General features: G+C 30.6%; 2 protein-coding genes across 2 annotated transcripts in view; both read left to right on the top strand.

The window, feature by feature from the left end:
• The window catches only part of LOC144839820 (GATA-binding factor 2-like), an 86,360-nt gene extending 67,543 nt beyond the window's left edge, over positions 1-18,817 (top strand). The window contains exon 8 of the transcript XR_013611786.1: positions 18,796-18,817. The gene's annotated coding sequence lies outside the window, so the exon portion shown is untranslated. The remainder of the gene's footprint in view (positions 1-18,795) is intronic.
• Positions 1-25,746, top strand: part of LOC144839818 (exostosin-1-like) — a 76,951-nt gene that overhangs the window by 34,511 nt on the left and 16,694 nt on the right. The gene's annotated exons all lie outside the window — the stretch shown is intronic.

The raw sequence follows: 25,746 nt of genomic DNA, 5'->3' as shown, positions 1-25,746 counted from the left end.
TCACTACACGTAAACTTCAGGTCAAGGGTAAAAATATTAGCAAATAAAAAGTTGCGCGTTTCAAGGTCATGCACGTGAAATCGCGTGTTAAAAATTTAGAACGCTCAAAATTAAATGTTGATCAATTTAGAGCATGAATTAGGCCATTTGCGCGTTTCAAAAAATTACTGCGCAAAAACACGTTTTTGCGCACGCGATTCTTAGAAAGCGTAAAAAATAAAATTTGATGTATAAATCACAATCTACTCACAATTCTTAGTACATTCACCGATTTTGAGTCCATTCCGACTTAAGATAACGCTATACGAGCACGTTAAAAATGACAAAATGCGCAAATTAATTGCATCAAAGTGCTGAAAATGGTGAAAAATAAGGCATTTTTAAAATGAAAATAACTCTTCAGAATGCAAGATGACCCCCATTTTTTTTAACTTATTCGGGAAGCCATTGAGTTGTAGATATGAATTCATGTACACATTTGACGTACAAAATGTTGTGACGTCATCAAATGGCCACTTGAATTTAAAATTAAGTTTTTTTTCTCTTTTGTCATATTTTATCACATTCAATAGAACGCGTCTCTAATAATTTGTGCCTGATTTTCTCTCAAATTTTAGTATGTGATTTCTCTATTAATTGACTTTCTCATGACCTGCCACTATTTTTATTTTGATGACGTCATCACGCGGAAAACCTTGAATAACGTAGGTCGTGTAATTTCACCTTCGCCGTAAATTTGAATATCTTACAGCTCTTCAGAATTAAAGGTTACCTTGATAATTATAATTTATTATGAAAGCTGATAAAATGTAGATATGAATTCATATAAAAATTAAGCCTATCGGATGTTGTGACGTTAACATATGGCCAGTTGAAGTTAAAAAGTAGTTTTTTCATCTTTTTCGTCAAAGTTATACAAATTTCAAAGAGCGCGCACAGCGCTTCTACGTGCCAAATTCTCTTCCAATTCTTATATTTATTTGCTCAATTCATTATCTTTCGAAATTGTCATCTTCGAGTTTATTTTGATAATTCCATCATACCAAAAAATTAGAACATGATGTGTGTCCCGTAATTTCTACACTGTATATAGATACATTATATACTGTACATATTGTATATGGCATATAATAGGCACAACTCAGCACTAAAGCGTATAATAGGATGGCATACATCAACATTTTCTGATCGTATGTTAACGTACGTGCAAAAAAATTATTTCGGTAAAATGATCACCTATAATTCGTCAAAGTGACGAATTAAATTCTAGTTTAACTTGTTCTGCTTTCAAACGTCTGTGGTCAACATTACATAGAATACCTCTGAACCTATCAAACAAAAGGTACCTCAGAGTTGTATCAGGATTATCAACAAGGCAACATATGAGTTGATCACGCAAGCAGCTTAACATTATGTGAACACAGTTAATACTACAGTAAGATGAAGCTTGCTTCTTAAATAAGGATAAAGCAGGTCACTGAACCATATACTTGGTAAGATGCTCTCCAAATTCTTTTTCGGATCAGGTGTGAAAGCGGCTATTTCTTTGAATGTTGGTGTGAAGATGGACTGTTTCCTTAGTTTAGTGTTAAAATAATTGTACACTTTTCGTATCATGCATATCCATGCTTTTAAAGCCTCATAAAATATAACTAAAATAGTTGCATGTTGTATAAAATACAACTACAAAGATTTGCATAATTTAAAAAGGTATATAAATCTTATGATCCAATGTCAATCCTATTGCATTAACCACCTACACTGGTTTTTAACTAGTTTTATGTATTTATAATTTTCAGTAGTAGTTCAAAGTAACATACACAAACATGCACATACAGCCATCATTTGCACAACTAAACATGTTTTTCATGTGAGCCTCACTTTGGAACTAGGTCACATAGAATATCCTCAATAACAGTAACACCTGCTTGTATGCAAATATAATTTTTCTGTAACTAAAAACAAGTTTTTACTTGAAATGATGATTCAAAATCGAACTGACGTGTCATCAGGGAATTGTTAGAGTGAATAAATACGACAATGAGACATAGGAAATTATGAGCATTACTAATTAATTGCGCTATTAAACTAGATAATTACCATCTATGTGTATTTGATAAGAATTAGACTTTCTTACAAGATAGTACGTTATCGTTAAACTCTTCAATACAACTATTAAGAGAACACCATTTAAAAAAAGTGTTATGTTTACTTCCAAGTGGAGAAAGATAAAACCTGTTAAGAAAATGGAAGATGGGTGGTATAATAACTTCCTAACAATTTAGAAACTTTCTCATTTAGAACATTTTTTCCATTCCCTTAATAGTCATGTTGGTCCCTAATCAAAAGAAATCAACTTAAACAAATAGTCATTTTGCAAAATATTTTCCCCTAAATTTGTTAATTTTCATAATTTTTAAACTGAAAAATAATTCATATATATTTCCATTTTCAGGAATGTTTTTGGCCCATCTAATAAAAATGATAAGTACTGTAGTTCAATTTTGCAGAAAAATAAAAATATACATATAATGTTATAGTTATTTTCATATTCCATGTTTTTAGTCATTTACCTATTATTAACATTGGTCATTTTCTTAGATATTTAATACTTTAAAAACATTTTGAAAAATATTTTTTCAAAATCTGCTCTAAAACATGTTAAAAATATAATATTTCAACCAAAATAGTTGGGGATGAATATAATACCCAGTTTCATTACATTTCTACCAATTGATCTAAAGGTAGAAAATTACTTGATTACCCAACACTTTATGGAATCGTTAAAATTAGCATTGTTAATACCGGAACGTGCATTATTGCTAATTGGCAATATTCAATTCATAAGTAATGTACGTGTATACAAAACGTTACATCGGCTGGGATATAAATTGACAGTCAAGAGTCATGAATATTTATTATCTGTTATACATAATACCTGTACAATTATTCTTTTGTTGTGTTGTATGTTATGAGTAGTTTAGTAACATTAATATTCTTTTAAACAAACAAAATGATGTGATAAAAAAGCAAGTCTGTCAGATTAATAAAACAATAGGATAGTGATTTACTGCCTTAAATTCCATGATTTTAAATTTTTTTTTTTTTTTTTTTTTTTTTTTACTACACCATATTTAATGAGGGTGATCCATCCAGCAATTGCTGATCATTAGGGACCCTCAGAGGTTCACAATACAAACATATACACTTGATGCTCTACATAAACAAAGTCTTATTACAAGTCTTTGGGAGTGGAGTTGTAATTTGGTCCTTAGAAAAAATCCTGACATGTGACGGGACTTGAACCCAGGACCCTTAGAGTGGCAGCCAAGCATCATAACCACCAAGCCACAACTCCACTCCATGTGGAAAACATGATAAAGTCGCCCGTAATTTTAAGAAACCGGAAGGCCATAAGAACGTTTTTTTTTTATTTTCTTTTTATAAATCTTTTTTTTTTCTGTTTTTTAAGAGTTAATAATTAATTTAATAATTAACAAAAACTACAAAATTTGCATCCAATATTTATTCTTTACTTTTACAGTATATCTAATCAGTTACAACAGTATTATCAAATGTGAACACAATAGATATCGTCATATCTAAATAAAATGTTGTAGTAACAATTAAAAACTGTGATGGAGTTTCAAACCAAGGGAATTAATACAAACATATCTGTCATTGGTACTGCAGTTGCCTAATCCCTGTTATCCAAGCCAACTATTAGTAAACCATTTAACAAATAAAAATAAATCCAAACAAATGCATTTCTTGTCATCAATCAGTCAATCAACTTCCATTGCTCTAATTCTTTCCATTTTTTTTCTACATTCAATTAAATAAGGATTTTCTATCCAGTAACTCTGTTAACATGCATGGTTGTTGAATATGTTATGGCTATTGTCTGTTGTACACTGTAAATGGTTAAATCTAATAAACGGCCGTATTTATAGAATTTTGAAGGTGGCACCAAATAACCATTTATGAAAACTGAATGCCACCAAATAATTTTCCCTGAAATTTAAATTAACTTTTTCATGGTATTCTAATAAAAGTCTGTCTATATTTGAATATATTTGAATGCACAGTCCCAAAGGGCTGGTGTATACCATGAACATTTCTGGGCCAACCTTGCCCCCACCCCTCTCCTCTAATAATATACCCTAACTCCCATTGCCTAGTAAAAGCAAAATATCGTCTTTTTGAAATAAAAAAAGTTGGAACTTACTGTAAAAATACTGTTTAAAACCCTATAAATGCACATCATACTGTACGTCAAATGATTCATTTGAAAATATTTTTTTTAAATTTACAATTATAATTTATTCAGTTTGGTCTAAAGATGTTGATAAAGGTTTTTTGTATGTTTTAAATAACCGTAATTAAATTGTCATGCACTTTGGTAAAACCATTACACCACTTTCTATTGTCATTGAAAATGGACATTAAAGATGTATGCCACTAGAGTATGCAGTATATTCAGTATATTGAATTTTCTAAAACAGTATAATATAAAAGGGTTCGTTAACCCCAATATAAAGAACAAATTATTTGCCAAAATGGCATGTTACCTGAAGGCTTCCATTTCTAACGCTCAATCTATTCTCTACTTAATTCTATCTAGAGTTTAGGAACTGAATTATAGTTTCTTTCTTTGCATATTAAAAGCCATTTATCGACAATAACGTGAGTTCATCAGCATACAAGATTATATTTTAATGAAATATAGTAAATGATGTTGTCATAAAAGATTGTCGGTGAGTGTACTTTTTGAATGACAATTATAGATCGTGGTAGTTAGTCTAGATATATTTTGCGAAAATTGAAACACATTAATAAACTGTTTGGTAGTAAAATCAAATCATAATTTTAATTTGAATTATACAACAAGAATTGGTTCATCATATTTGAATGGATTATGTTTTTTAATAAGTAACAGTCAACCTTCAAATACATTACATTACAAATCTACTTCTATTTTGCCAATGGTCCTCAATTGCGTCTTGATGCTAAATTTTTCCAAAATTTGTTTTTTAACTTGGTTTTGTGAGGTATTTTAAATTATTTTATACAATTATTAAATTATATCTACTTTGTAAACAGGAGAGCAATTAATGATTGATTGAATTTGTTTTTTCCCCACTCGGCTTTCCTACTGTATACCTGAAATTAGTCTGTCTAATTTTGGTTTAAAATCAATAATGAAGAAAATGAACTATCCGGAACTTAAAGATTGAAATTTGTCAATGTTGCACCAGATTACTTTCAAACCACCAAATTGGAAGACTCTCAATATTAAGTTGGTTTTTGTTGATTTACAATCAATACCGAAGTAAATTAATTATTGATAATGTAGTTATGATTAGATGAAGCTAATTTTGCAACATTTTGACAATTTCCTTCGGGGATAGTACCTAGTAAAAACCAATTAAGAGTGACGTTCAGTGCTGCATAACCCTCGTCAGTTCCTAACACAGGCTGTCATACAAACTGGTTAATTAAAGACAGATTATAAATGTACACCCATGATTATCATACACACAGTCATATATTGTAAAATTGACCCACTGTACTGTATACACAGGGTCTACTGTATTTGTTCACTTAATGTAGAATACTGCAACTGTTACAATAGCCCTCGCATTTTCTAGTCCAAACTGTCTTTAAGATCATCTAGGCAGAAACTATTGCCGAATTGTACCATTGTGTACCTTGAATATACTTATACTGTAGATTTCAGCGGTATCTTTTTCTCTTATAAGTTTCAGAAGAGAATTATATAATTATTTGGGGAGAAGGTTAAAAAAATGTGTATACCGTATTAAGTTTACAAAGGTAATTTCCCTTATTGATTTACATATTTATTTTTCAATGTTTAGGTGCTAAAGTTGACTAGTTGTGACTATTTTTTAGCTGTAATTCTCATGATTTATGTTTTTATTGTGTACAATGTTTATTATGGGTAAATATAAGAAAGAAAGAAGAATGTACAGTAAAATTAGACAAGCACTTCCTATTGAAGTTATAACGGATGTTTAAATAATTATTATTTGTTTAAACACAGAACAAGCTGAACTGCAATGTAACACTGGTAGACCTCAATTTTTATCCGATAGAGAAAAGAAGCATAGCTATATTTGCCTAGCCTGGAATGGTTGATATCCGACATTAAGTTGGTTAAATATCAACTTAAGCCCTGATAAGCATCTTATTCTCAACTGTTACATCAAATTAAGTTATCTTGGGCTTCAGTCATCTGTCAACACTCCAAAACCAAATAAATATTCATTATACAGCAAATATTCATACAGTTGATAATATCTAGATAGATAGATATCATTGTGTGTGATGTTTAATGTCAGGGTGTCTCATACAGATGATACAAATGAATAAATTTAGAGTGTCAAAAGATCGCATGTTTTTGGCTAGCAGCTATTTTCAGGGGGTAATCTGATTTAAAATAAATCGCCACCATTAGATTTTTTTTTTCATTTTTATCAATTTTAAATCTAGATTGATACGATGATTACGTTAATACAAATTCATGTTAAAACCAAGTAAAATATTTAACCAGAATGCGAGTTACTTATTATGATTCCCTGGAAGTTAGCTATGATTCCATGGGAGTTACTTATGATTCCATGGGAGTTACTGAACTAGAGTTGCCTATGTATTCCTAGAGTTGCCTATGTATTCCTAGAGTTGCCTATGAATTCCTAGAGTTTATTCTATGATTCCTTGGGAGTTGTACATTATCCCTGGGAGTTATGCATGATTTCCAGGGACTCAGTGTTACCTACAGTACAATTCTCTTGGATTTGGGCACATTTTTCTGGGAATTTCAAATTAGTTGAATAGTATACTATCATTGATAATTAATACCAAATTAAATATGGTACTCTTTCAAATGACTATAGCCTTTCCACATAATGAAATATGGATTTCAAATATGGCCTGGTTGTGCCAGACAATAAATAATACAATGTCCATCACCCAGTCTGTTCACATTATTGATTACACACTGCATTGTCTGTACCTGGGATTACAGGGGTCATGAACATGGGAAGGGATATCAGTCCTTTAAACCATTATAAAAGATTTCAAATGTGACTGGATGCAATTAGTAAAAGAATTATATAAATGCCTATATGGCATCCCAGAGGAAATGAAACCAGAGCAGAATATATACGATGATTGTTTATTTAACATATAATATTTGCTGCCCTCTATAATAGTGCAATCATATTTTTTTTTTCTATTGTGATCTTTTTTAGGTGATCATTTAGAATAAAATGATCACCTATTGTTATTGTATAAAATCTTTATTAGGTGATCATTTAGAATAAAATGATCACCTATTGTTATTGTATGAAATCTTTATTTATTTTTTTTTTTATTTTTTTTTTTTTTATTCTTTCTGTACACTTTTTGTGTAACAAATATCTCAAAAAGTTGAATGGCAATGATCACAAAAATTACACAATGTCTTTCAAATACTTTAACTTAGCCATAATAAGCTTTTCAGCGTGATCACTCATCCGTGACGTCACGTATACGCCATTTTGTGAAATCACATTATCAATCATATCTCCATAATTCATTATCACATATTAATGAAATTCACTACACGTAAACTTGAGGTCAAGCTAAAATATATTGGCAAATAAAAACTCGCGCGTTTCAAGGTCATGCACTTGAAATCGAGCCTTAAAATTTTAAAAAGCTCAAAATTAAGTTTTGATCAATTTAGAGCATGAATTAGGCCATTTGCGTATTTCAAAAAATTACTGCGCAAAAACACGTTTTTGTGCACGCGATTCTTAAAATGCGTAAAAAATAAAATTTAATGTATACATCACATTCTACTCACAATCCTTAGTACATTCTCCGATTTTGAGTCCATTCCGACTTAAAATAACGCTATACGAGCATGTTAAACATGACAAAATGCGCACATTAATTGCACAAAAGTGCTAAAAATGGTAAAAATTAAGGCCTTTTTAAAATGAATATAACTCTTCAGAATGGCAGGTGACCCCCAATTTTTTTAACTTAATATGGAAGCCAATAAGTTGTAGATATAAATGTATATACACATTAGACGTACAAAATGGTATTACGTCATCAAATGGCCACTTGAATTTAAAAATTAGGATTTTTTTCCGTTTTGTGTAGGTTATCACATTCAATAGAGCGCATCTCCGCTATTTGAGCCCGATTTTCGCACAAATTTCAGTGTTTGCTTGCTTAATTATTTATCTTTCTCATAAGTTGTCAGCGTTTTCATTTTGATGACGTTATCACGTGTAAAAACTTTAAGAACGTGAGTCGTGTAATTTCACCTACACCATACAGTTTAATATCTTACAGCTCATCAGAATTAAAGGTGCCTTTGAAAATTTTAACTTATTAAGAAAGCTGATGAAATGTAGATATGAATTCATAAAAAAATTAAGCCGATCGGATGTTTTGATGTTATCATATGGCCAGTTGAATTTAAAAAGTAGTTTTTTAATTTCTTTAGTCAAAGTTATACAAATTTCAAAGGGCGCGCACAGCGCTTCTACGTGCCAAATTTTCTTCCAATTGTTATATTTTATTGCTCAATTCATTATCTTTCGATATTGTTATCCACAAGTTTATTTTGATAATGTCATCATACCAAAAAGTTAGATCATGATGTGTGTCCGTAATTTCACCAATGCTACACTGTATATAGATATACTGTACATAATGTATATGGCATATAATAGGCACAACTCAGCACTAGAAGCGTATAATAGGATGGTATAAATCAACATTTTCTGATCGTATGTTAACATACGTGCATGTTTAAAAAATATTAATGTCAATAAAATGATAAAAATGATCACCTATAATTCGTCAAAGTGACGAATTAAATTCTAGTTAGGTGATCATTTAGAATAAAATGATCACCTATTGTTATTGTATGAAATCTTTATTTTTTTTTTTATTTTTTTTATTCTTTCTGTACACTTTTTGTGTAACAAATATCTCAAAAAGTTGAATGGCAATGATCACAAAAATTACACAATGTCTTTCAAATACTTTAACTTAGACATAATAAGCTTTTCAGCGTAATCACTCATCCGTGACGTCATTTATACGCCATTTTGTGAAATCACAATATCAATCATATCTTTACTATTCATTATCACATATTAATGAAATTCACTACAAGTAAACTTCAGGTCAAGGTAAAAATATTAGAAAATAAAAACTTGCGCGTTTCAAGGTCATGTGCGTGAAATCGCGCGTTAAAAATTTAAAAAGCCCAAAATTAAGTTTTGATCAATTTAGAGCATGAATCAGGCCATTTGTGTGTTTCAAAAAATTACTGCGCAAAAACACGTTTTTGCGCGTGCGTACATAGAATGCGTAAAAAATACAATTTTTTTGTACAAATTGCATTCTACTCATCTTCCTTAGTACATTCACTAAATTTGAGTCCATTCAGACTTAAAATAACGCTATACAAGCACGTTAAAAATGACAAAATGCGCACATTAATTGTACAAAAGTGCTAAAAATGGTAAAAAATAAGGCCTTTTTAAAATGAATATAACTCTTCAGAATGGAAGATGACCCCCATTTTTTTAAACTTATTATGGAAGTTAATGAGTTGTAGATATAAATGTATATACCTATTAGACGTACAAAATGGTATGACGTCATCATTTGGCCACATGAATTTTTAAAATAGGGTTTTTTCCCATTTTGTCATAGACCACCATATTCAACAGAGCATAACTCGCTTATCTGTGCTCGATTTTTTTTTAATTTTTAATATATTCTACCTCAACCAATTATGTTACTCATGAGTTGCCAATATTTTCATTTCGATGACGTCATCACATCTTAAAATTTGAATAACGGGGGTTACGTAATTTCACCTACAACGTATAGTTGAATACCTTACAGCTCTTCTGAATTAAAGTTGACCTTGATGTTTATAACTTATTATGAGAGCTGGTGAAATGTAGATATGAATGCATATAAAAATTAAGCCTATCGAATGTTATGAAGTTAACATATGGCCAGTTGAAGTTAAAAAGTAGTTTTTTCATCTCTTTCGTCAAAGTTATACACATTTTGAAGAGCACGCACCGCGCTTCTACGTGCCAAATTTTCTTCTAATTGTTATATTTTATTGCTCAATTCATTATCTTTCGATATTGGTATCCACAAGTTTATTTTGATAATGTCATCAGTGCAAAAAACTTAGAACATGATGTGTGTCCATAATTTCACCAATGCTACACTGTATATAGATATGCAGTATACTGTACATAATGTGATATGACATATAATAGGCACAACTAAGCACTATAAGCGTATAATAGGATGGCATACATCAACATTTTCCGATCGTATGTTAACATACGTGCATGTTTAAAAAATATTAATGTCAATAAATTTATAAAAATGATCACCTATAATTCGTCAAAGTGACGAATTAAATTCTAGTTAGGTGATCATTTAGAATAAAATGATCACCTATTGTTATTGTACAAAATCTTTATTATTGTTATTATTATTATTCTTCTTCTTCTTCTTTCTGTACACTTTTGTTTAGCAATTATCTCAAAAAGTTGAATAACAATGATCACAAAAATTTAACAATGTCTTTCAAATACTTTAACTTAGCCATAATAAGCTTTTCAGCGTGATCACTCAACCGTGACGTCATTAATACGCGATTTTGTGAAATCACACTATCAATCATATCTCCATAACTCTTTATGACATATCAATAAAATTCACTATACGTAAACTTCAGGTGAAGGATAAAAATATTAACAAATAAAAACTTACATTTTTCAAGGTCATGCACGTGAAATTGCGCGTTAAAAATTTAAAAAGCTCCAAATTAAGTTTTGATCAATTTAGAGCATGAGTTAGGCCATTTGCGTGTTTCAAAAAATTACTGCGCAAAAATGCGTTTTTGCGTGCGCAATTCTTAAAATGCGTAAAAAATATGAATTTTTTTTACAAATCGTATTCTACTCACCATCCTTAGTACATTCACCAAATTTGAGTCTGTTCCGACTTAAAATAACGCTATACGAGCAGGTTAAAAATGACAAAATGCGCACATTAATTGTACAAAAGTGCTAAAAATGGTAAAAAATAAGGCCTTTTTAAAATTAATATAACTCTTCAGAATGCACGATGACCCCCAATTTTTTTAACTTATTCTGGAAGCCAATGAGTTGTAGATATAAATGTATATACACATTAGACGTACAAAATGGTATGACGTCATCATTTGGCCACATTAATTTTTAAAATAGGGTTTTTTCCCATTTTGTAATGGACCACCATATTCAACAGAGCGCAACTCCCTTATCTGTGATCGATTTTCTTTAAATTTTTAATATATTCTACCTCAACCAATTATGTTACTTATGAGTTGCCAATATTTTCATTTGGATGATGTCATCACGTCTTAAAATTTAAATAACGGTGGTTACGTAATTTCACCTACAAGGTATACTTGAATACCTTACAGCTCTTCTGAATTAAAGTTGACCTTGATGTTTATAACTTATTATGAGAGCTGGTGAAATGTAGATATGAATTATTATAGAAATTAAGCCTATCGGATGTTGTGACGTTATCATATGGCCAGTTGAAGTTAAAAAGTAGTTTTTTCATCTCTTTCGTCAAAGTTATACAATTTTTAAAGAGCGCGCACCGCCCTTCTACGTGCCAAATTTTCTTCCAATTGTTATATTTTATTGCTCAATTCATTATCTTTCGATATTGTAATCCACAAGTTTATTTTGATAATGTCATCAGTGCCGAAAAATTAGAACATGATGTGTGTCCGTAATTTCACCAATGCTACACTGTATATAGATATACAGTATACTGTACATAATGTGATATGACATATAATAGGCACAACTAAGCACTATAAGCGTATACTGTAATAGGATGGCATACATCAACATTTTCCGATCGTATGTTAACATACGTGCATGTTTAAAAAATATTAATGTCAATAAATTTATAAAAATGATCACCTATAATTCGTCAAAGTGACGAATTAAATTCTAGTGAGAAATTGTTTTTGTAAAACAAAAAATGTTTCTTCGCAATTTCTTTCTGTACAGATTTTGTGTAACAAATATCTCAAAAAGTTTAATGTCAATGATTACCAAAATTTCTGAATGTCTTTCAAATACTTTAACTTAGTCCTAATAAGCTTTTCAGCGTGATCACTCATCCGTGACGTCATTTAGACGCCATTTTGTGAAATCACATTATCAATCATATCTCCATAATTCATTATCACATATTAATGAAATTCACTACACGTAAACTTTAGGTCAAGGGTAAAAATATTAACAAATAAAAACGCGCGCACACGTAGGGTCATGCGCGTGAAATCGCGCGTTAAAAATTTAAAAAGCTCAAAATTAAGTTTTGATCAATTTAGAGCATGAATTAGGCCATTTGCGTTTTTCAAAAAATTACTGCGCAAAAACACGTTTTTGCGCGTGCGTATATAGAAAGCGTAAAAAATAACAATTTTTTGTACTAATTCCATTCTACTCATCTTCCTTAGTACATTCACTAAATTTGAGTCAGTTCCAACTTAAAATAACGCTATACGAGCAGGTTAAAAATGACAAAATGCGCAAATTAATTGCATCAAAGTGCTGAAAATGGTGAAAAATAAGGCCTTTTTAAAATGAATATAAATCTTCAGAATGGCAGGTGACCCCTAATTTTTTTAACTTATTCGGGAAGCCATTGGGTTGTAGATACATATTCATGTACACATTAGATGTACAAAATGGTATGACGTCATCAAATGGCCACTTGAATTTAAAAATTAGTAATTTTTATCTTTTTGTGTGGGTTATCACATTCAATAGAGCGCATCTCCGTTATTTGAGCCCGATTTTCGCAAAAATTTTAGAATGTGCTTGCTCAATTGATTATCTTTCTCATGGGTTGTAAACATTTTTATTTTGATGACGTCATCACGCAAAAAAAACTTGAATATTACCTAGGTCGTGTAATTTTAGCTACACCATACATTTGAATATCTAATAGCTCTTCAGAATTAAAGGTGATCTTGAAGATTATAACTTATTATAAAAGCTGTTGAAATGTAGATATGAATTCATATAAAATCTAAGCCTATCGGATGTTGTGATGGCCAGTTGAAGTTAAAACGTAGTTTTTAGATTTCTTTAGTCGAAGTTATACAAATTTCAATGAGCGCGCATTGCGCTTCTACGTATCAAATTCTCTTCCAATCCTTATATTTATTTGCTCAATTCATTATCTTTCGAAATTGTCATCTTCGAGTTTATTTTGATAATTCCATCATACCAACAAATTTGAACATGATGTGGGTCCCGTAATTTTACCTATGCAACACTGTATATAGATATACAGTATATACTGTATATATTGTATATGACACATAATAGGTACAACTCAGCACTATAAGTGTATATGCATCATGTCATAGGATGGCGTACATCAGCTTTTTACGATCGTATGTTAACGTACGTGCATGTTTAAAAAATGTTAATTTCATTAAAATGATAAAAATGATCACCTATAATTCGTCAAAGTGACGAATTAAATTCTAGTTAGGTGATCATTTAGAATAAAATGATCACCTATTGTTATTGTACAAAATCTTTATTATTGTTATTATTATTATTCTTTCTGTACACTTTTTGTTTAACAATTATCTCAAAAAGTTGAATAACAATGATCACAAAAATTTCACAATGTCCTTCAAATACTTTAACTTAGCCATAATAAGCTTTTCAGCGTGATCACTCAACCGTGACGTCATTAATACGCGATTTTGTGAAATCACACTATCAATCATATCTCCATAACTCTTTATCACATATCAATAAAATTCACTATACGTAAACTTCAGGTGAAGGATAAAAATATTACCAAATAAAAACTTACATTTTTCAAGGTCATGCACGTGAAATTGCGCGTTAAAAATTTAAAAAGCTCCAAATTAAGTTTTGATCAATTTAGAGCATGAGTTAGGCCATTTGCGTGTTTCAAAAAATTACTGCGCAAAAATGCGTTTTTGCGTGCGCAATTCTTAAAATGCGTAAAAAATATGAATTTTTTTTACAAATCGTATTCTACTCACCATCCTTAGTACATTCACCAAATTTGAATCTGTTCCGACTTAAAATAACGCTATACGAGCAGGTTAAAAATGACAAAATGCGCACATTAATTGTACAAAAGTGCTAAAAATAGTAAAAAATAAGGCCTTTTTAAAATTAATATAACTCTTCAGAATGCACGATGACCCCCAATTTTTTTAACTTATTCTGGAAGCCAATGAGTTGTAGATATAAATGTATATACACATTAGACGTACAAAATGGTATGACGTCATCATTTGGCCACATGAATTTTTAAAATAGGGTTTTTTCCCCTTTTGTAATGGACCACCATATTCAACAGAGCGCAACTCGCTTATCTGTGATCGATTTTCTTTAAATTTTTAATATATTCTACCTCAACCAATTATGTTACTTATGAGTTGCCAATATTTTTATTTGGATGATGTCATCACGTCTTAAAATTTAAATAACGGTGGTTACGTAATTTCACCTACAAGGTATACTTGAATACCTTACAGCTCTTCTGAATTAAAGTTGACCTTGATGTTTATAACTTATTATGAGAGCTGGTGAAATGTAGATATGAATTATTATAAAAATTAAGCCTATCGGATGTTGTGACGTTATCATATGGCCAGTTGAAGTTAAAAAGTAGTTTTTTCATCTCTTTCGTCAAAGTTATACAATTTTTAAAGAGCGCGCACCGCCCTTCTACGTGCCAAATTTTCTTCCAATTGTTATATTTTATTGCTCAATTCATTATCTTTCGATATTGTTATCCACAAGTTTATTTTGATAATGTCATCAGTGCCGAAAAATTAGAACATGATGTGTGTCCGTAATTTCACCAATGCTACACTGTATATAGATATACAGTATATACTGTACATAATGTATATGGCATATAATAGGCACAGCACTATAGTATAACCGTATAATAGGATGGCATACATCAACATTTTATGATTGTATTTTAACATACGTGCATGTTTAAAAAATATTAATGTCAATAAAATTATAAAAATGATCACCTATAATTCGTCAAAGTGACGAATTAAATTCTAGTGAGAAATTGTTTTTGTAAAACAAAAAATGTTTCTTTGCAATTTCTTTCTGTACAGATTTTGTGTAACAAATATCTCAAAAAGTTTAATGTCAATGATTACCAAAATTTCTGAATGTCTTTCAAATACTTTAACTTAGTCCTAATAAGCTTTTCAGCGTGATCACTCATCCGTGACGTCATTTATACGCCATTTTGTGAAATCACATTATCAATCATATCTCTATAATTCATTATCACATATTAATGAAATTCACTACACGTAAACTTTAGGTCAAGGGTAAAAATATTAAGAAATAAAAACGCACGCACACGTAGGGTCATGCGCGTAAAATCGCGCGTTAAAAATTTAAAAAGCTCAAAATTAAGTTTTGATCAATTTAGAGCATGAATTAGGCCATTTGCGTGTTTCAAAAAATTACTGCGCAAAAAAAATATTTTACGCGCGCGATACTTACAAAGCGTAAAAAATGCAATTTTTTTATACAAATCGCATTCTACTCACCATCCTTAGTACATTCACCAAATTTGAGTCAGTTCCAACTTAAAATAACGCTATACGAGCAGGTTAAAAATGACAAAATGCGCAAATTAATTGCATCAAAGTGCTGAAAATGGTGAAAAATAAGGCCTTTTTAAAATGAATATAAATCTTCAGAATGGCAGGTGACCCCCAATTTTTTTAACTTATTCGGGAAGCCATTGGGTTGTAGATACATATTCATGTACACATTAGACGTACAAAATGGTATGACGTCATCAAATGGCCACTTGAATTTAAAAATTAGTAATTTTTATCTTTTTGTGTGGGTTATCACATTCAATAGAGCGCATCTCCCTTATTTGAGCCCGATTTTCGCCAAAATTTTAGTATGTGCTTGCTCAATTGATTATCTTTCTCATGGTTTGTAAACATTTTTATTTTGATGACGTTATCACGCGTAAAAACTTGAATAACCTAGGTCGTGTAATTTCAGCTACACCATACATTTGAATATCTAATAGCTCTTCAGAATTAAAGGTGACCTTGAAGATTATAACTTATTATGAAAGCTGATGAAATGTAGATATGAATTCATATAAAAATTAAGCCTATCGGATGTTGTGATGTTATCATATGGCCAGTTGAAGTTAAAACGTAGTTTTTAAATTTCTTTAGTCGAAGTTATACAAATTTCAAAGAGCGCGCATTGCGCTTCTACGTGTCAAATTCTCTTCCAATCCTTATATTTATTTGCTCAATTCATTATCTTTCGAAATTGTCATCTTCGAGTTCATTTTGATAATTCCATCATACCAAAAATTTAGAACATGATGTGGGTCCCGTAATTTCACCTATGCTACACTGTATATAGATATACAATATACTGTACATATTGTATATGACACATAATAGGTACAACTCAGCACTATAAGTGTATATGCAGCATCATGTCATAGGATGGTTTACATCAACTTTTTACGATCGTATGTTAACGTACATGCTTGTTTAAAAAATGTTAATTTCATTAAAATGATAAAAATGATCACCTATAATTCGTCAAAGTGACGAATTAAATTCTAGTTATTATTTTTTTTTTTCTTTTTATTGTTTCTGTACACTATTTTGTGTAACAATTATCTCAAAAAGTTTAATGTCAATGATTACAAAAATTTCAGAATATCTTTCAAATAATATAACTTAATCCTAATAAGCTTTCCAGCGTGATCACTCATCCGTGACGACATTTATACGCCATTTTGCGAAATCACATTATCAATCATATCTCCATAATTCATTATCACATATTAATGAAATTCACTACACGTAAACTTCACATCAAGGGTAAAAATATTAGCAAATAAAAACGCACGCGCACGTAGGTTCATGCGCGTGATATCGCGCGTTAAAAATTTAAAACGCTCAAAATTAAGTTTTGATCAATTTAGAGCATGAATTAGGCCATTTGCGTGTTTCAAAAAATTACTGCGCAAAAATGCGTTTTTGCGCGCGCGATACTTAAAAAGCGTAAAAACATGAATTTTTTTTACAAATCTCATTCTACTCACCATCCTTAGTACATTCACCAAATTTGAGTCAGTTCCGACTTAAAATAACGCTATACGAGGACGTTAAAAATGACAAAGTGCGCACATTAATTTTACAAAAGTTCTGAAAATGGTGAAAAATAGGTCTTTTTTAAAATGAAAATAATTCTTCAGAATGCAAGATGACCCCCGATTTTTTTAACTTATTCTGGAAGCCATTGAGTTGTAGATATGAATTCATGTACACATTTTACGTACAAAATGTTTTGACGTCATCAAATGGCCACTTGAATTTAAAAATTAGGATTTGTTATCTTTTTGTGTAGATTATCACATTCAATAGAGCGCATCTTGGTTATGTGGGCTCGAATTTCGCACAACTTTCAGTATGTGCTTGCTTAATTAATTATCTTTATCATGAGTTGACACTATCTTCATTTTAATGACGTCATCACGCGTAAAAACTTGAATAACGTAGGCCGTGTAATTTCACCTTCGCAGTAAATTTGAATATCTTACAGCTCTTCAGAATTGAAGGTTACCTTGATGATTATAATTTATTATGAAAGCTGATGAAATGTAGATATTAATTCATATAAAAATTAAGCCTATCGGATGTTGTGACGTTAACATATGGCCAGTTGAAGTGAAAAAGTAGTTTTTTCATATTTTTCGTCAAAGTTATACACAATTCAAAGAGCGCGCACAGCGCTTCTACGTGCCAAATTTTTTTCCAAATCTTATATTTTTTTGCTCAATTAATTATCTTTCGAAATTGTCATCTTAAAGTTTAGTTTGATAACGTCATCATGCCAAAAAATTAGAACATGTGTGTCCCGTAATTTCACCTATGCTACACTGTATATAGATATACAGTATATACTGTACATATTGTATATGGCATATAGGCACAACTCAGCACTATAAGCATATAATAGGATGGCATACATCAACATTTTCCGATCGTATGTTAACGTACGTGCATGTTTAAAAAAAATTTATTTCAGTAAAATGATAAAAATGATCACCTATAATTCGTCAAAGTGACGAATTAAATTCTAGTTTGTTATTTATTTTTTACATTTTTTTGTGGGAGCTTTAATGAGAGATTTATAACACTTTCTTGTTGACATTAATGCTATACTAGACAACCTTTGTTCGGTCTTGTGAGACTGTTTTCAAATTTGAATAAAATATTGTGCTGTTCAATAGCACAGGTTATACATTGATGTGATGTGCTTATATCAATTTATCAAATATTGAATTGAATTTGAATATAAGCAAGAAGCCATAGTGAAAAAAAACCCATGGAATTGGCAGGTAATAACTAAAAATCTATATTATTTGCCTGATAGCTGATGAAATATGTCTCTAAACCTATTTGTTTTAAATGTTGGGTTGTGGGTTTTGTCAAAGACCCATCAGACTTTAATCAAATTAAAGATTCTTAGACATCATGGCATTTCATGTAGCATCTTCACAGAATATAAAACCCCTAGTGTTCCTGTGTACTATTTATCCTATAGTGCCTTGGAAAATGATATAAACTAGTTTCATGAACTAATATTATTAGTACTCTGTGAATTAATCATGGGTTTATGGAAACATTTGTAATGGAATGCTTTTAAGTACACGCTAATTAATAAAGCTTGTTTTCTATTCCACTGCATAATTGCTGAATAAATATTATTATTAGGTTATGTTGACTATTATGAAGCACTTGTCCCAGAGTCATCGTATCCTCTGGAGAGTACATGCTTTTAACTCGTTTGTTTCCCTGGTTTAAATCGTTCAATATACTACGAGTACTTTAATGTTTCATTTATACAGAATCGTGTCGAAATTGCTAGTATGTTCGCATAAATTGACTAATGATATAGATTTTTTGCGTCTGTGTAAAAGGTTTACAAGCCAGGTTGCTTTTAAATTGGCTTAGCTGTAGTGGATGTTAAGAGCAGGGGGACAATTGGGGGATTTTTGACTTGACACATTTAAGGTTCAATGTTATGATGGCTTACTGAATTATATTAACTATAGTTGACCTATATTAAATAACTCTTGGAGCTAATCTAAGATAATACTATAAATAGTAGTCGGGCTTTTTTTCCAAACTCTGACTGCTATTGTAAAGAATACTCAGTATTTGAGACTAGTACTACTAGTTAAAACACAATTGTTGTCAGGTTGGATTCAAACCCAAAACCTCAACTTCTCTAGCCTGGGGTTCATACTACAGGACCATAGCCACTAGTACAGTTGGTAAGGTTTCAACCTGACCACTTTTTCACAGAGGCCTTTGTTGACAACCCATTGGTTTGAACAGAGATTGTTCCCTTTTCTTGCGAAAACCGGACCACTTTATTTCTCGTGACTACGTACATCACTGTACCACTAATTGTACTAGTAGTGGGTAGTGCATCAAATGTGGTTACATAATCAGATGAGTTGCCAATTTTTACGTAATTGTACAGAATCGGAAGTGACCTACATTCAGAATACATGTAACATTCATTTTACAGCGGGTCAGTAAAATAATATCTGGACTAGTAAAATTTATCGTAACTTTCCCAATACTAATGGCGATAATATAAAAGTATAGTAATAGTGTAATATTAGTATTTCAAATGAATTATATAAGCCTCTGGTATTAATTGCCAATCCTGTTTTAAGTATAAAACTTTATTTGCTGTAATAAAGTTTTAACTTACTTGTTGTGCTGGTACAGTATGTGTATTTGAACTTGTATAGGAGATTTACACATGTAATGGTTACAGGCAATTTTGTTAAATAAATCAATATATTAACCCAAATACCATCTGCAGAATGAAATCTCAAATCCCAGTAAATTGTTGCTAATGTGCACACCTGACTCAATAAGAAATTATGCTTTTAAAAATTAACTGCAGTACTCTACTTATTTGACATAAATTTAACACTATTTTGATAATAAATATATTTATCAACAACTTGCTTTTAAAGCCAAAACCCTTGAGACCAGATTACTGTAAACATTCTCAAATTTGGTTTTATGTATTGATGGGTATATCAACATTCCATGATCTACTTTTCAAATAGGGTATGCCTATAAATATTAGAAGATTTAAGTGTTTAAATTATTATTAGATGTTTTGATCCAGAATGCAATCATCTGATTGGTTAAATGTTACTTTAGATACCCATAATGTAACCATCTGGTTGGTTAAAAGTTACTGTAGATCCCAATAGTGCAACCATCTGATTGGTTTAAAAGTTACTGTAGATACCCATACAACCATCTGTTTGGTTAAAAGTTACTGTAGATACCCATACAACCATCTGATTGGTTAAAATTTATTGTAGTAATCTGGAATATAAACATTGGTTAGAGGTTACTGTAGACCTTGGTTACAGTAAATAGATCAATTAGTTTGAAATAAACATTATACTTTCTTTAAATAAAGAACATTACCATCATGTGTCAAAAGATGATGTCATTCTAATAATATCTCATTGTTGTATTGAGGTTACTATTAAAGCTTGACCCATAAATAATGTATGTTATGTGTGTGTGTTTATCCAGTTAAAAACTACTGTAAGTTGACTTGAATAAGTTAATCTAATTGTGTATGATCACCATCAACTAATAACATAATCTAACCTGTGTAAATCCTCAGTTCAGCCTTGTCTATGCACTTTTCAAATTATTTAACTATTAGCAGCACCAATTGCAATTTGATGATTTAGTAGTTAAGAAATAATCTGAAAATCATTAACAAATCTACCTATAGCATGTGTTAGATTGCTCTAGTTGCGTTTATAACTTTATTATCAAATTTCATCAATTCAAAAAGCAATTCTGTTCATATTATGCTGTTATTACTTTATGATTGCTTCATCTTTTGTACTATTTCATGTCTTGCTCTATATTCTGTACCAATCCATAGATATTCTATTACATAATAACATTACCCCAATTTAATTAAGCTACAGTTACTGTTGTTAGTTAATCTGTCATTTCGTGCAAAAAGAAAAAAAAAAACATTATGTAATGTGTAATGATTGTTGTGTATTGTTAAGGAGGCATAGTTCGTGGATTGTACCATTTATGGAATGGTTGTTCAATTGTCTACTTTTCGAGTTAAATCTCGCTCTTCATGAAGAATGTCTATTGCCTGTTTATCCAGGTAGGAAGCAGTAATTGTAACTGTAAAAGACTAACTGTAAAATATAATTATAAAATTTGAAATCTGATTATGTATTTGTATCTGACTGGAGACATTGAGGTTTTAATAGGAATAAAGTAAACTGCAATATGTGAAGAAATTACTATAAAGAAGACGTTTGATTCATTCACCTAAATTCTAATGTTTGTTTTTGTCTATCACTTTGTATAAGCGAAGAAAGACAACTGGCAATATCTGTCATTCTCAGATTTATGATGTGAATGTAACAGGTATATTTCAAATGTGAAAGGATGCCTCAACTAATGAAATCGGATTCTAAGTCTTCTTTATATTTAGTATTCTTGCCTGATATGTTCTGTATGATAAATTACAGATATCTTTACTACTACTACTACTAGTAGTAGATAGAAAAAGATTTCCAATGCTTTAAAATAAATTTCTAGTTGTTCTCAGATCTGTAAGTGTAATATCCACCAAAAAAACCAGATTAAATATACTTTAAATTCATAAATTCTGAATTTGAAATTAGAAGAAGATTAAGATAAGAAACAGTAGAGTTTACAGTTAGTTAATTTTATAGGAAATTCAACAATATCCTTTCTTTGGCGTCTAGGTACCGTCCAGCCCTCTTATCATGAACGGTACAAAGTTTGGGGAAAGTCGGTACCTGATGCTAACATTCAGTGTGTTTAGGTTAAACCATTTTGTTAAACTGAATGTAATATTATTTTGTTTTCTATGACTTCTTTATTCATTAAACAAAGCAATTTGCTGTAGGGATTATAAGGGACACTAGTACATTGGTACAGTAGTTATATCCGAGTTTACCATAAATATTTAGGATGTTGCATTAAGTTTGAGCTTTTTGAAATTGAAAATCTCTCAAGTATAAAATTAATAATTTTTCATACTGCCCCTGTGGTATGTATAGTCTAGATACTAGACTCTAGATATTACTAATAGTAAATACTGTATACTACGATTTATGTTTGAATTAGATTATCAAATCTTTGGTTATTAGGACAACCTATTTATTGTTGATTATAATGTATTAGATTAGTTGACTTCTATTGTAGGATTACACAAGTACTATTTCAGCAAGATGTGTATCAATTGTCAGCTTTGCCTGACGCAAGATGTTCTGACCCCCTCCTTTAATTATTTTGTTTCAATCTTATTTTGTGAATTACTATTTCTTAACTTGTCTGGAGAGTAATAATTGTTCAAATGTTTTTTATGCTAATTGGAGAGGTCTTGGAGGCTGAGGTCTTTAATTTCAAGGATACATAGTATTTCACATGACATACTAAAATATCATCCCAAAGACTTATAATCTGTTTTATCTTGCAATAAAATAATTACTTCGATTTGATTTCAATTGTATTGTTCTGTTGACCTTCCCATAGAAAACAATATCAGTATGTCCGGCCTACCTTTCCATGGACAACCATGTCAGTATTTCCAGTCTTTTCTAATTTGCGTAACAATGATAAAGACATTTCTATTGTTAAACATAAACTGTAGGTACTTAATCTTTTGTTAAGCCTTGGGTGTTATAGTGTTAACTCGGACATTCAATATTAGGTTTTGGTCAAATAAAAAAAACATCTATAGGGTAGTTTTTTACATTTTGATGGTCACCAAATATGATTTTACAATTAGACTAGAAAAAATACCAATTGAGGGCAGTTTTCCAATGAAGTTAAAAACCTTCCCAGTACAATCGATCATTTTTATACCCAATCTTTGTGGATCTGTGTAATATACACTTTCTCTCTTTAATAATATAGATGGCACTGCAGTGCATTTTTGGTTGGTGGAATTTAAATAGTGTTGTCACTTTTTCACACCAACATTCTCTATCCATAGCTGAAAATGACCATCCTTTCCAATCCATTCTTTTAATGTAATTTGCCCATGTTTCTGATACCTATAATTTTTAATGGTATTGAACATTTGGGTGACAAAGAGTTCAGATATTTTCTGGAAATTCTCACTAATGAGTTTCCTAGTTGTAGATAGATAACATTTTATAAGACAACAATTTTTTACGATTATCTGCCCTTTGATGGTATAGCGTCCTTCTTTTCTAATGTTACTATTACTATACATTATTTATAGTAGTATTGCAACTAGCAGTTGCTATCTGCCCACACTCTCTTCATTTATCTTTATAAAAGGTTATAACAAAATATATAATATTACTTTAAAATCGTGGTTGTCGTGTCGACACACATAAAAATATATAATATTACTTTAAAATCCATGTTACGTTGTTGACATGCTTACACTTTATGTCGGAAAGCAATTTAAAATAAGTTTCAGTTGCTATAAAGAATATCTCGTGTTTAGCAAGCGATATTTTAAGTTATCTGACTTGATGTTTGATGCGATATGACCTGTAATGGACTCGATAAGCAACTAATGAGTACTAAAAGTCACCGTAGATTGTGCATTTAAGAAACTATTTTATTGACAATAGTACAGAACATAGCATTTATCAATGAGTTGGATAATATCATGTGGCATGAACAGCTTGTTATGTGTCGTAATATACACTATGTATTGTATTGTTTGAATGGTGAAGAAATTAAACAAATGCTCTTGAATAATACATACGTAATTAACTTAATAACAAGCTTGAAATTCGTAATGTTTCCGTCAAAATGTATATACTCAGCTTGGAGAGAACAAATCTCATGCAAAGAGAAATTTATGTGAAAGAAAGATAAATATACATATGTTGCAGTTTAGATGTTTATATTTAATCAGAGAATATAAACTACCAGTTTTATATGATTACAATGAAATGTCAATTTATAAATTTGTTTTGTGCCAAATTTCTATTAATATTTTAAACATGGGTGTCTCAAGAATAATTTCTTTGTAAGCCAACTTTTTTTTTTATTGTTACTGTTGTTTTTGTCAGTGTCATTTCTTTGTATTTAACATAGACAAATAAGATTGCTTGTTTCCAAAACATCCTTTTGAGACTCTTAGCTTTGGTAGTGGTTGCAGTTTGGCATAGGACTATTACAGTGATTTGAACGTATGATCCTGGGATAAGCAAGGTATAAACAGTAAACTATAATGCCACTACCTGAACCTCATAAGACAGTTTTCTTTCTCATTTTCAGGTGTCAAACTTTTCAAAACTTGAAAACCCAATTTAAATATAATGGTTATAATTCTCGTTTGTTAACTTTCATTAAGTGTTAAATTTAGTATGAATTTGGTATTGTCTTTAGCTATTTAGTTTATTCAACTGGCTAGTCTACATAAACATATAATATGCAGAAGTTGTATAGCTATACCAATACCATGAAGATGGTTAGCTTAAAATGAGTTCGTGTGATAGATGTTTATATATTTTTATTTCACCCAATCCATTTGATAAAAATACTGTAGCTTTCGTCACTTGCTTTGTTGAATGAAGGTTGTAGAGTGTTACTCCTCCATGTCTATTTAATATTAGCTAGTCATTTACACAATGATTAATGAGACAACGAGAACGTAGAATCCTATGAGTAATAAACACGCTCATTAGATCACATCCATCCTGTGTTCTTATATGCTATTATGTATTATATTGCACCTTAGAGCCCATGTAAATTGCATCCCACATCTAGCTGACGTTCTAGTTTAGCTGACAGTCACTGCATATCAAATTCAGAATCGTTACGTTTGAATGATTATAGGTAAACTATCCTACTACTATAGGAAATTATTATAATTTGTTGTGTTAAATAATACTGATATTAATATAAATATTAATAAAATGATTTATGAAATAAAATTGAATTAAGAAAATATTGGAATATACAGTATTAATAAATATAAGAAAATTTATAATAAAAACAATTGTTTTTTTACAGCATACTTTTATGTGTGTTTTTTTTTTTATGAATAACTAATTGGATGTCTATGGACGGGCAATAAAAATGATTTGTTCTTGTTTTTAGTGATTAAACATTTAACTAATTTCATGTCAGGATATCCAGCATGATTTAATGCTATTAAGATCTATGTGTTTACTCTAGCAGGCAGTGGCATAATGCACTGGGTAAGGGCCCCTGGTTTAGAACTCTTAAGGGCCTACAACGCTGGGTTCACTGACTGACTGCTCATGGTCTGGGCCCATTAAGTTCTGGGGCCCATTAAATTCTGGACCCCTGGGTTTTGCCAGTGAGTACTCATATAGCCATTACACTACTGCTAGCAGACCACTTGGTTTAGTTTAATTATTACAGACATTTATGAAATTATGTATGCATTAATGATCTTCTGTTCACGTAGGTTTCTTTAATTTTTACTACCACTCATTGGCGGAGCGCCATTG

The sequence above is a fragment of the Antedon bifida genome, chromosome 4 (genome assembly GCF_963402885.1).
Source record: "Antedon bifida chromosome 4, ecAntBifi1.1, whole genome shotgun sequence".
Classification (NCBI taxonomy): Eukaryota; Metazoa; Echinodermata; class Crinoidea; order Comatulida; family Antedonidae; genus Antedon; species Antedon bifida.
This window is presented reverse-complemented; position numbering and strand designations above follow the sequence as displayed.